Source organism: Stegodyphus dumicola, chromosome 8 (genome assembly GCF_044657685.1).
Source record: "Stegodyphus dumicola isolate Sdum_Otavi_A_Nest chromosome 8, ASM4465768v1".
Taxonomy (NCBI): domain Eukaryota; kingdom Metazoa; phylum Arthropoda; class Arachnida; order Araneae; family Eresidae; genus Stegodyphus; species Stegodyphus dumicola.
The window spans coordinates 142,119,711-142,131,845 of record NC_140775.1 but is presented as its reverse complement, the minus strand read 5'-3'; positions in this window follow the sequence as shown (position 1 = coordinate 142,131,845).

Genomic DNA, 12,135 nt, shown 5'->3' with positions numbered 1-12,135 from the left:
AATGACCCTTTTATTCGACTGCAAATTCAGTTCACAGGCGACCACTTGAGTTTACATAAGCCAACATTTTCGGATTAACTTAGATAGGTAATGTTGAACTTACAATAAAATGTAATTAAACTAGCCTAACGACTCACAAGATAATTTCAACACGCAAGAAGGCTCTGGCTCGTAGAAGCCGGTAGGATAAAAAGGAGAGTGACAGTAAAGTTACTTTAACTAAATTTAAATATTATTAGTCAAAATAAATAAATAAACTGTCACAAAGTTACAAAATAAAGAATATTTATATAGTTTTTTGTTGAATCTGTTGTGTGGCTCATATACTTTCGTTATTATCCATCTGAATGCCATAAAATATATGAGTAAATACGGCAATAAATTACTATCGACAGCGAAGCCTGATTTATGCAGGGACATACCCTACGGGACTCTAGTCCTAAAGTCCTATCTTTCTCTAGTATCTAAAACATGCCAAATTATATGCATTTTCTTCTGTTCTTAGTTTTAGAAACATAAATTGGAAACAAAACTCATCGGCAGAAATTATTTCTTCCACATCCTTAAGAAAGTGAATTTTTTAATTCTGCGTTTTATTCATGAATTAGATTATGTATTGAGTAAAAAATTTAATTGCATTTGTTTGATCATACCTTTATAACCTAATTAATTTTGACGTAAAAATTAGTAAGAACTCTTTAAGTTCTTCCTTAAAAAATAAATAAATAAATAATAATAATAAAAAAAAAAACTCTCAGAAAAATAAGTACTTGCTTTAAGAAGATTTAATTTATGCAACACGTAAAAAAATGTATGAAAATGCGCAATGTTCCTTTTTGTTAAATACATTTCAATGAAAATTGCTAAATGAAAGTTTATTTCGCAAATTTTTTTCTGAAATGTATTTTATATGAAATATATTTTGCTTCAGTGGCTTCTACTATGTTGAAAAAATTAGAGCAGCATGTGCTCTCTTGTAGGTTTCCTTCTCAGCCTGGTTTTGAATTAAATCGGGCCTTATCGATAGAGGACAGTTGATAATTTCAAAAGAATTTCTCTTTAAAAAGATGCAGCGGTTTAGTAATCAACTAGTGGCAACTCTAGCTGTCAGAAAGAATTAAAAGTGTGTTTTGTTTATGAATGAGTTTAAAATATTATATTTGTAAAAGTCCAAACTAAATAAATTTTCCCTTTAATTTCAATAGTTTAATTTCAAGCAGTTATATCTGAAGTAAAAGTTGATTTATAAACGTAAATTCAATCATTATTAAAAATCAGAAGAATATATGGAAAATAACAGAAGAATAAGCATATTTAGAAAGGAAGAAACTAAGTTATAAAATGCATTAACGAACTATAAAAAGAACTTAAATAATACACTGAGTTCAAGCTCGAAGTTTAATAGAACTTTTTATCTTCATTTATTTATTAATCCAAATAGGTCCAGAAGGGCTATTAGTCTCAAAATGGTATTTTGCGTTAATCACTGTAAATGTCCGAATTATTTTTCAAATTGTTGACACCGAATCGCCCTGTATTATGTTTAAAGAAACTAATAATGAAGGATCTGCATGAATGTTTCTCGCATTGTGAAAAAGCAACGGCATATAGTCATCAAATTTTAAATCACGTAGTACTCCGCCCGAACATGGGCAGCTGGAAGTCGGAATTTGGAATTTGTTTTTAATATCTATTTCATATTTTGTAAAACTTTAACGAATTTCCGATTAAAAAACTCAACTACTTCAAAGTGAGCAATGGAAACACTGTACGAGGGGAAAAAAACACAGTTTTATCTACAGCGCGCGAGACTGCCTATTGGAAATTCTAAAGCTATGCTGTTTGTAAATGTATTTTAGCCCAATGTGGAGTTAGCCCAAATGCTCTCGAAATGCGTATGTGTCTGGAAATGAAAGAAACGCCCGCTCGGGCGTATTTTTTTGTCTAATTTTGTCTTTTTAAAGAAGTTTTCGTGTATTTGTTTCTAGTTTTGTTAATTTTATATTCGTATTAAATAAACGTAGTATATTCATGCATGTTTTTGTAATTTTTTTTTGCTTCTAACGAAATAAAAACGACAGTGATTCTTTAAACGTACTTAGTTGTTTAATTTATGCTCTGTACAGAAAATAATGATATTTTATAGATTTTGTGTACAAGAAAACATTTTGTGCATTTTTTTTCGTTCTTTTGCTTTAAAGTTTTCTGAAGCCTTAGTAACTTAATATCAATAACTGAGAGCATTAAAAATGTTCTTCACTCAAGTTTCGAATTCAGATATTATTGATCTAAAATGCATTCATGAATTAACATTAAAAGATCTTATTTTACCAACATTAAAAGATCTTATTTTACCTTAGCTACCAGAATTATTGAAATAGTGTGATTCTTAAAGCTAGATATTTCTTTCTGAAGAAATATCTGGAAAATTTATATCATTTGGACGTTCAAATGCTGAGTTAAAAGGCAATTTAAAATGCTTTAGTCCAATGATATTGAATTTTCGCGAGTTAGGAACTGGAAATTGGACAATATTTGGTTTAAATTTCTTATCTGCATTTCACAAATGTGATTAAAATATTTCTGCTTTTCTTCATTTCCATCAGAATTTTTTTTAGCCCAAATGGGCAGTTTGTCCAGAAGAGTTATTAATTTCGTTTTGGCATTTTGCGTTGGTTCAATACAAACGGCGATTCACTTTTCAAAATGTTGCCACCAAATATTAGAGCGATGAACTATATTTAATGAAATTAAATAATGAAGAATCTGTAAGAGTGTATGTATGTTTCTTGTACTGTGAAAAAATAACGATACTCAGAGATATCAATAGTCCTCCACTCGAATTTGCGCATCTGGAAGTCCAAGTTTGAAATTTGTTTTATAACTGTTACATATTTTGAAAAACTTTAAATTTTTGATTAACAAACTCAAGGATTTCAAAACGAGCAATGGCAACACTGTACGGGAGGAGGGACATTTTTATCCCCAGCGCGCGAGACGGCATACTGGAAATTCTAAAGATATACTTTTGCTGTTGAATTTTTATGGTTTAAGGGAAAAGAACATGATATTAAATGGGCACAATATAAAATCTGAAAGATTTTAGACTTTTTTATTTATTATTTTTTTATTTGTTAAAACATAACCTCAGCTTTTTAATAAACATAATCTACACGGTGATTGTATTAGATTTTTTTTTAGATTTGCCTTTTGTTATTTTACGCTGTATTAAAATATTTTAATTTAACGCGAAGGAAAAACACTGACAGTGATAAAAAAAATACCCTGCAACATTCATGGGAAAAATTTACTTTAATTTTACTTTTGAAAAATTACTCGAATTTTAATTTAATTATTAATTGTTTTATTTTAGTTTTTTATTATAAAAGGGAATAAGTACCGATAAATACATTTGTATTCCAAAACTCTATCGATTACACTTAAGGAGTTAAACGGAGTACCTGTACAACATTAGTAAATACAGCAGACCAGAAATGCTAACTTTAGTATTTGTTATACTTTATAGTACTGTTTTGTGTTTTTACTAATGACACTGATTAAGATTCACTGAGATACCATTTTTTTATTTTTTTTATGTTATTTCGACGAAGAAGTTATTATTCTTAGGATTTTTAAGCATGCTCAGGAAAGGTGTCATTATCCATAAACTTCTTGCCATACATTTCAATTTAAGTATGTGGGCCTTAGAACAGTTATCTATTTTAAGATGCAAATACATGTCTCTATTCTTCTGTGCCAGTTTTAAAAGATTGTCAGATAAGCCTTCTGACACATGCCTTGACACCTCTTTCAAACAATGAATGGACATTTAGATACATTACCTGAATTTTGACTCACATGTGGTGTGATTCTTCGTACGATTATTATTAACTCAACCAACTGAATCTCCGCCTCCTTTTATTATTCATTCCCTTTTCAAGTACTGCACGCGTCAAGCTATGCGATGAGAACGCCATTTTTGAACACAGTCTAAAAGCTTAAGACGTAGAATTTATACAGCTAAATAAGCGATCAAAATTTCGAGACTAAACTGGCTTTTATAAACTATTTGCATATTTGTGTAAGAAAGAATTCTCAAGGCGAATTTTAAAATATCCATTTATAGATTAGAATCGGTTAATTACCTTTTGTATTTGTTTACCTGAGAAGTCGAAGTATTTCTTAGGAATTTAGGAACACATGTTAGAAGAGTGTAGTCATGGATTAGTAGACCATATCATAATTTGTTTCAGTTTACATTATTTACCCAGATTCAGGATAATTGTAAATAAATATACAAGAAACGCACGCCAAAGAAGTAATTATTAAAGAGATCAGTAACAGTTATAAGAATCAGCGTGACGTGAGTAAATTTGCAAGTTAGAAACAAAACAGTTAAAAAGAACTTTCGCTTTGAGTTCCCAGGAGCGAAGATAGTGAAAAAGGTACACGAGCCTATGAGAGAAAAGGAGAAAAATTCGGGAAGACTCTAGCTAAATACTAGAAGCTTAGTTTAAGGTATGAGATATATTATACGTTAAAAGAGCTTATGCATTGGATTCTTATATGTTAAATATATTTTTATTAATATACAAATATTTGCTCGGAGAATGTATATGTATTTTTATAAGATTTATAAGGCATTTCTTCCACCTTCTTGGAATGCTTTCGTGGTGCGGTGGTCTGCACGCCGGGCGAGTATTCCAGAGGTCTTTGGTTCGATTCCCGGCGAAGGTGTTGCTTACTTTTCATCCTTCCTGCTTCCAAAAAAGTAACCAATGTCTCTACAGATTAATCATCATTAGTTTTTAAAATTACAATACATTATAAAAATGAATTTCTTAACAAAAGCAAATGTAAAATCAGATCTACTATATATCTTTCTGTTAGAAATAGCCTTAATCGAGAACTTTCTCGTATGTAAGATTTTATTTGTATCAAGTTTAAAACTTAGTCAATCTTCGATGTGTTATTTTAAGAAAATAAATGTCTTATAAAGAGTGCATGAGTTACCTGCATTTTTATTAACCGATAAGTGAAACTTAGCCTAAGTAGTCAAAGGCTACACAATTGATTTTAAATTTTATGTTAACCCAGAATTTCTCAGCGGTGACACAATCAAATGTCGGCAACAATAACGCAAGCCTAAAAATTACAATCTTATCAGAGCTTGCAAAACCTAGTAACGTGGCCTCGAGAGGCAGAAACACGCTCTGTTTTACAATCCAAAACCCTCAACTTAAATACTGTCTAACTGATTTGCATTCTGATGATGGAATGGAAAGAAGAAGTGCTAGTAAAGGCTGAACTTTTAAATAAATGTTTTGTTAAAATAATATTAACCCTAGAATTTAATGTAACATGAAAAGTGAAAATTTGCTACCCACATACACAATTTCAAACTTGACATAGCGCATCTGGAGATGAGAATGGGCAACATAACATATATATGGACATTATATTTCATTAAATTAACTGCAATATATATATTACCGGCAAAGTTTGAAATTTGGCATTCTATAGAATGCCCAGGCTTTGTATATAATGCCTAGGGAAAGTATGTAATATTTCTCATATTTCATACTTTGCCTAATACTTTTGCCGGCTTTCTATAGAACATTCATACTTTTGCCGGCTTTCTATAGAACGCCGGCGTTTCATACTTTACTGGTAATATATATAATGAGGCATATTTAAAAGAAACCACAGAAAGACATGAATGTTTGTGATAATTTCACATGATTATCAAATAACAGTATATACGTAGACATTTAATGCAATGTACTGTATTTACTCCAAAATAAAATCCCCATAAGTACAACATCATTCTTTTTACTTTATTAAGATCGTCCTTCAGTTTTAATAAATAAAGATGCAGGTGAATAATTATTTTGTCTTGCAGTAATTATGGGAAAGAGAATATTCGTTTTCCTCTTTTCCTTCAGAATTTCCTTGAAATAACAGTAGTTTGAAAGAACAGCAACAGTGATAACTGAGCTAGATGTGGTTATTATAATTAGCGGTAGTTATTTCTTTTTATGTACGGTAATTACCTATGTGGTTTATTTAGCATTTAAACAGTGTTACTATTCTATGTAACATGATCATTAGACTCCTTTCTCTCGTTCTGTAGTTTCGTTTACCAAAATATTCGTTAAAAGACCTTACATATTAAAAAAAAATAAATACAGAAAAAATTATATTATTTCTAAATATGATAATACAGATACCAGTCACACCTTGAAAATAACATCCTCTAAATATCCTCCTTTCCTTGGTCACATTGTTAGCAGTAATGCAGAAAGGCTTTCCATGATACATCTAAACATGTCCTGTGGAATAGCGAGTATTTCAAGACTGACGGCAGTTTTCAATTCTCCAGTTGGCTCACCAAAGGCCAAGAGGTACAATCGTTGAACACTGGTAGTTGTGACCTGGTTTCGATTCTAGGTGAATGAGCTAGCTGCATTAGCGTTTTCGTGGTTTCCTCATGCGTAACGTGTATACGAGCCGGTTACCCTTAGAAAATCTTCCACGAAGGCATCCCTTCCCTTAAGCAAATAGCCCTAGTATGCTTTGCCGTAATAAATAAATCGAACCAAACTAGTTTTTCAGTCATCTGCAAACGATGCACAAAGACTCTCGTTTTCAGGTAACCCAAGAGAAAGTAGTCCAGAGATGTCAATTCCATGAAAGAACACGGAAGTTAAATCGCCAAAGCGAGAAATCAGACGATTTTGAGAAGTCTGTCTCATAACACAGCCATACAAATCTTTGATAGCTAATCATATTTTGTTTTGTTAATCATCACGTTGACTTATAATCCTTAGAAGTTATCCTCAAAGCTTTTTCAATTGTTGAATTAGATGTCCATGAAGCCTTTTGCAGGAATTATACATTATTAAGACATTAATACCAATCCAACTTTTCTCCAAGGTAGAGTTAGAAGCAAGTAGAACACCCGAATTTCACTATTATTCGTACAGGTATAGTATCATCTCACTTATTTTAATGATTTGGTTTGATTTATTTTATTAACGAAAAGCACGCAAAGGTTATGTTCCTAAGTGAACCTTTCATAGAGGACTGTAAGGAAACTGGCTCGTATCGACGTTACACATGAGGAAAACGCTCAGGCAGCCACGGAAACGACGGAAACACTCGTGCAGCCAGTCTATAAGGTATTTCTCCCGCTTTCCTAGCGTGACTTCGTGGTGTAGTGGTTCTGCATGCTGGGCCGGTATTCCAGAGGTCCGTGGTTCGATTCCAGGCGAAGGCGTTGCTAATTCTTGATCTCTCCGGCTTTTCCAAATAATCCTAATGTCTCTACAAGCCTTTCTCGTGTAATCGAACCGAGGTCCAATAATCAGTGTTCAGGAACTTCGCCACTCAGTGACTGAAGGATAAATGTTGATGAAAATCCCCCCCCCGGGGAATCATTCGAGGAGCTCCCACTTTTCTTCCGGAGCACCAAATCACTCGAGAGACTTACGGCTCACCAGTATAGTGTCTGTGAAGCATGGGGTGTATAACATCTGCGAGGCATGGGAAACCACACACACCATACACTTCCAAGCTGTAAGATACTATAAACTTGCAAACCTTTTCCGGGACTGAGTCCAGGCCTATCCGTACGACAGCTAACATCGCTAACCAAAATATCGGTGAGGGAGGCCACACTGCCTTCACAGGTAATGGTAGAAGCTAGACCTATGTATAGTAGTACAACAAGTAATTGAGGTATTTGAACTATTAAGCTTCCACCCAAGCTTCAGCTTGAGGGCTTCGGACCACCCCGGGGCGGTCCGAAGGTCTGCCACTCCTTGCCTCTACTACCAACCTCTCGAAAGGACTTTCGGTTCTCTGTGTGTTTTGAGCGCCTCTTTGACGCAGAGACACTACGCTTGCAAACATCCGTGGCTTCTCCGAGATTCGAACCCGAGCCCATTGGTACGGCAGTCAGAGTCACTTCACAGAAGATCGAATTCGTCTGGAACCGTGTATGCTAATCTTAAGGGGGGTTTAACTGTATAATTGCAAAAACAAAACTAGTAATCGGCCACAGTATATTTATTTATGAAGTGTTAAAACACTCCCATTTAAAACTATTTCATTTAGCGTTTTGTTTTTTAGGAATGTTTCCTAATGTATACTAAATAACGCATCCAGAGTGGGGGGGGGGTTTGCTACAGCTGGAGTAATGAAGCAATTAATGTCATAAATATTGCTGTCTAATAAAAATACAGGAACGTTAGGCAAACATTAAAAATACGTTGCAATTCACGGTACTATAATTTACTTCTTAGTGCTGTGTAGTTTTCATATCTTAAGTCTATATTGTCGAAATTTAAGCCACATGTAATTTAGTCAAATTCTGAGCTAATTTCCATTTGTTTCCCGGCGTGCAGACATTATGAATTAATTCCGGAAGAATTCTCTTACACAGGGGATGTGTCCTATCTAGATAGGCTTGATTCATGTCTCTAGATGGAACACATCAGAGGACATTTCACATATTCTAGCCTCATTGGGATGCAAGATGGGTTCAGAATGGCAAACCAGATAAAGTATTTGAGTTGTTTTTCAATATACGTGAGAAAAATTCTTCTTTGTGTAACGTTTATGAGTTGCTCGGAATTCTAAATCATAACGAGTGCAAGCGGTTACCTAATTCTGAAAAAGCTAAGAGGGATAAAAAACACATGTAGAGTAGAAAAATGTGGTTTGTAAAAAGGAAAATGCGTCTAACAAATGCGTCTTTCCTGTTTTATTTGCTTATTAAATTTGCTGACTATTGTGTAGCGTACAAGGTAATGAAATACACGTGATAAAAGTTTAAAATTAATTTAATGACTAATAGGAAATGCATTACCAATATTTATTTATGATCTAAAAAATACTGATTACTTGTAGGGTTTTATGTTTAATTAACCCATTCTCTTATTATTCTGTCATTATTATCACTTCCTCTTTCGTTGAATGCTCTAGGATGTAAGTTAGTTATAAAAACAGAATTCGTTAAGTTAGGGTGTGAGCATTTGGAAGCGATACTGACCTTTTTGCCTTTTTTCGTCCAGCTCTTAGAATTACCTAAATTGTCTTTAGCCTTTTCTAACCGTGTTTATTCGTGTTTTTAGAAGCCTGAGACAAAGCTTTAATCGAGCTTTAATACAGCTTATTAAAGCTTTCAAACCTTAGTTGCTTGGATATGGTATGTTAGCTTAAATCTTGTAAGCCTTGGTGACTGATTTCTTTTAAAGATCTGTGCACGATCTGTTAAGTTAAAGCTATAATAAAAAGGTTTCATTTAAATCTTCACCTGAGTTATAGCTGTTTCACTAAGATTACCTGATAAATCATCTGACAGTCTGCATGGAATCAGTATTTAGTCCTGTAGTTCTTAGATTTTTGTATGAATTTCAAGGCACATTATCCAAATTATTATCACTTTTGGTGAATGTCGTAAGTTTTGCGAAATTTTGTGAAGCTTTTGACGATGAATAATGTGGGAAATGCGAAAATCCGAATTCAGGCCTAAAATCAGCATATGTGAAGGTACAGAAGACAAATTTACTCACTCTGTGATATTTTTGTTCTCCAGTGTTAGCTATATGTTAAAAATAACAACGGAAGTAAATGAATATCATATGATGTGAATACATATATAATTTTGTGCTTCTTAAACTTCTAAAATAAAAGAACATTTTACTAATTATATGTTCAGTTATGCTTATCTTTTGCCTCAAACTTTTACATACCGAATCAAAATATTTAGCATTTCACTTATCCAATTAAAAAAGCAAATACCTTCCTTCCTGGTAGGATTAAAGCCTGATTTTACTGTAAAATATGGCGATATGACTTTAAACCATTTTTAATTGTCATAAAGACAGTAAAATGCAGGAAGTTTACATTTTTTTAATTCGTGTAAAGGCTAGTAGGTCAAATATGGCAGACACAGCATTAAAATGCGGGTAACTTGTCAAAGTACCGACGTGGAGAATTTGTCAATTAACTTCCGAGTGTACAGCAGTTCCAGAAATTAGAAGTAGGAGACATTAATTTGCGTAATTGCAGATTTTCAAAAACCTCACAGTGGGAAACCCGTTGTAAGCAGGTGCCTTAAACTATCATTTAGAACAATTTTTATAGCTGACGGGTCATCGCATGAGTGGAAAAGGGACGAAGCTGATGTTTCAGTTCTTTTTATTGATTGGTTTAGATTGTGCAGTTTAAGAAGGAACTCTATTAGAAATGACTCAACCAGATCCACAGAAGCAAAATTATGATCTTCTATGGTTATTATCCTTTTAATTAACTAATTATTATAATTTAGACCTTTAACTTCTCCTTTTCCGTTTCCTCACTAGAAATGCAAATTAATTAGCCAGTATTTAAATCGATGGTCTCGGATTGTAAGACAGTGCGTGTTTCTGCAAGGCCAAATTAGAATTGCAAGTGTGAATTAAATATTAGGTTTAAATATGAATTTAACTGTTACTTTAAGTTTCGTCGTCACAAGTGTTGGTTGTTTTGTTAAGCACGAAACGCACATTTATGTTAAGGTTCTGATTTAATAAAATAAAAGGTTATTTTAACTTTCTCAAGACTCTATCGCTGCTTTTAGACACAGCGATAATTCATTCCAAGTCTTTTAGAGTTTGATGTTAGTTTATGTTTCAAAAACAAGTCAAACTTAATTAACTGAAGGTTTTCACTTTCCAGATCGTATCTTAATTATTGGGAAATAGATTTTTACGTTTGCTTTATCGTAGGATTTAAGTCTGTGTATGCTGTTTAAAATCACATTTGCAGGCAATACTGAAATTAATGGTTTTCAAGGACTGAGACCCAGAGAATTAAAGTTTTTTAACTGACATTTGTAATTAAAGTTTGGAAATTTTATCAACGCAGTTTCAGAAATTTTGAACTTTAAAAATATTGATGTTTATTATATGTTTCAGTACATTAAGTGAAGAACACGAAGGTTTTCCTTAAAACGTAAGTGATATTTATTTACATTTCAACAAGTAAAAATTTAATTTACCTGGGATCGTCGATTATTATCAGAGTATTAGATCCCTTTTTAGTCGCTACTGTAGTTAAATAATAAATACACAAGACGCATATTTATCTTTGTACTGTGCGAGCAGCTAAAAATAAATACAAGAGTTATTAGCAAAGTTATCAGAAAGTGGAATGCTACTGAGTTGAATCGAACACATATACTATACTTTACTGTTACTGTAGTCTATTATATAGGCACTTCAAGGTTGTAGTGAACCTCGTCCCATTTAAGATTGTAGCGTCTTTCGTCATCATCGCACAGAGGGAACTAAAAGATGTTAAAAGATTAGATGATTCCGCAGTTGCTGTCATGGTTACCATGGATGTTACCGTGGTCATGGTTCAGGAAAACAATGGCCTTGAAGTGTTCAGTAAGCAACTATAGTAAGTCATTATACGAGTATTAGGCCGTATAATTTTTCGAATTGTTGTACAATAACATAATCGGAATGCATCAAATGAAAAATGATACAGAAAAATTATGGTTCGACAACTTAAGCCAAACTCCTCTTATACTATAAAAGTTTAATTAAATTCTGAAGAAATACGAAATAAAAATAGAAAAGACGAAAAATTTTAACACATAAAAATTCTACTGTAATTTCCTCATACATTTGCAATACCGATCAAAATATTCGTAATAACGCGTTTAGAGCTGATGCATGCTTTTGTTAGAGAACCTTGCTGCTTGGCTATTGAACCAACCGTCCATCAAATGAGAACCGTCAGTTATAGACTTTTTTTCTCTTTCAGCCTGGTCATTTGTTAGCTTTTCCAGACAGTTCTGTTATTATTTTCCAGGTGTATGAAAAATTTGAAAATTAATCTTGATTCCAAAGGATAAAGGAGGATTTCGTTCAATTTACCTACTGCAAACATTTGCAAAGGTTTATGATAAACTTTTAGTGAATAGACTGCAGTATAGTTTAAATAAGAATAATATTATTTCTGAAAAGCAAATTGGTTTTAGAAAGGGAAGGTCAACCGAATTGGATCTTTATAGAGTCATATCTGGCATTAGCGAGAAAAGAAAGACTAAGCATGTGGCTCTGGTTTCATTTGAAGCCA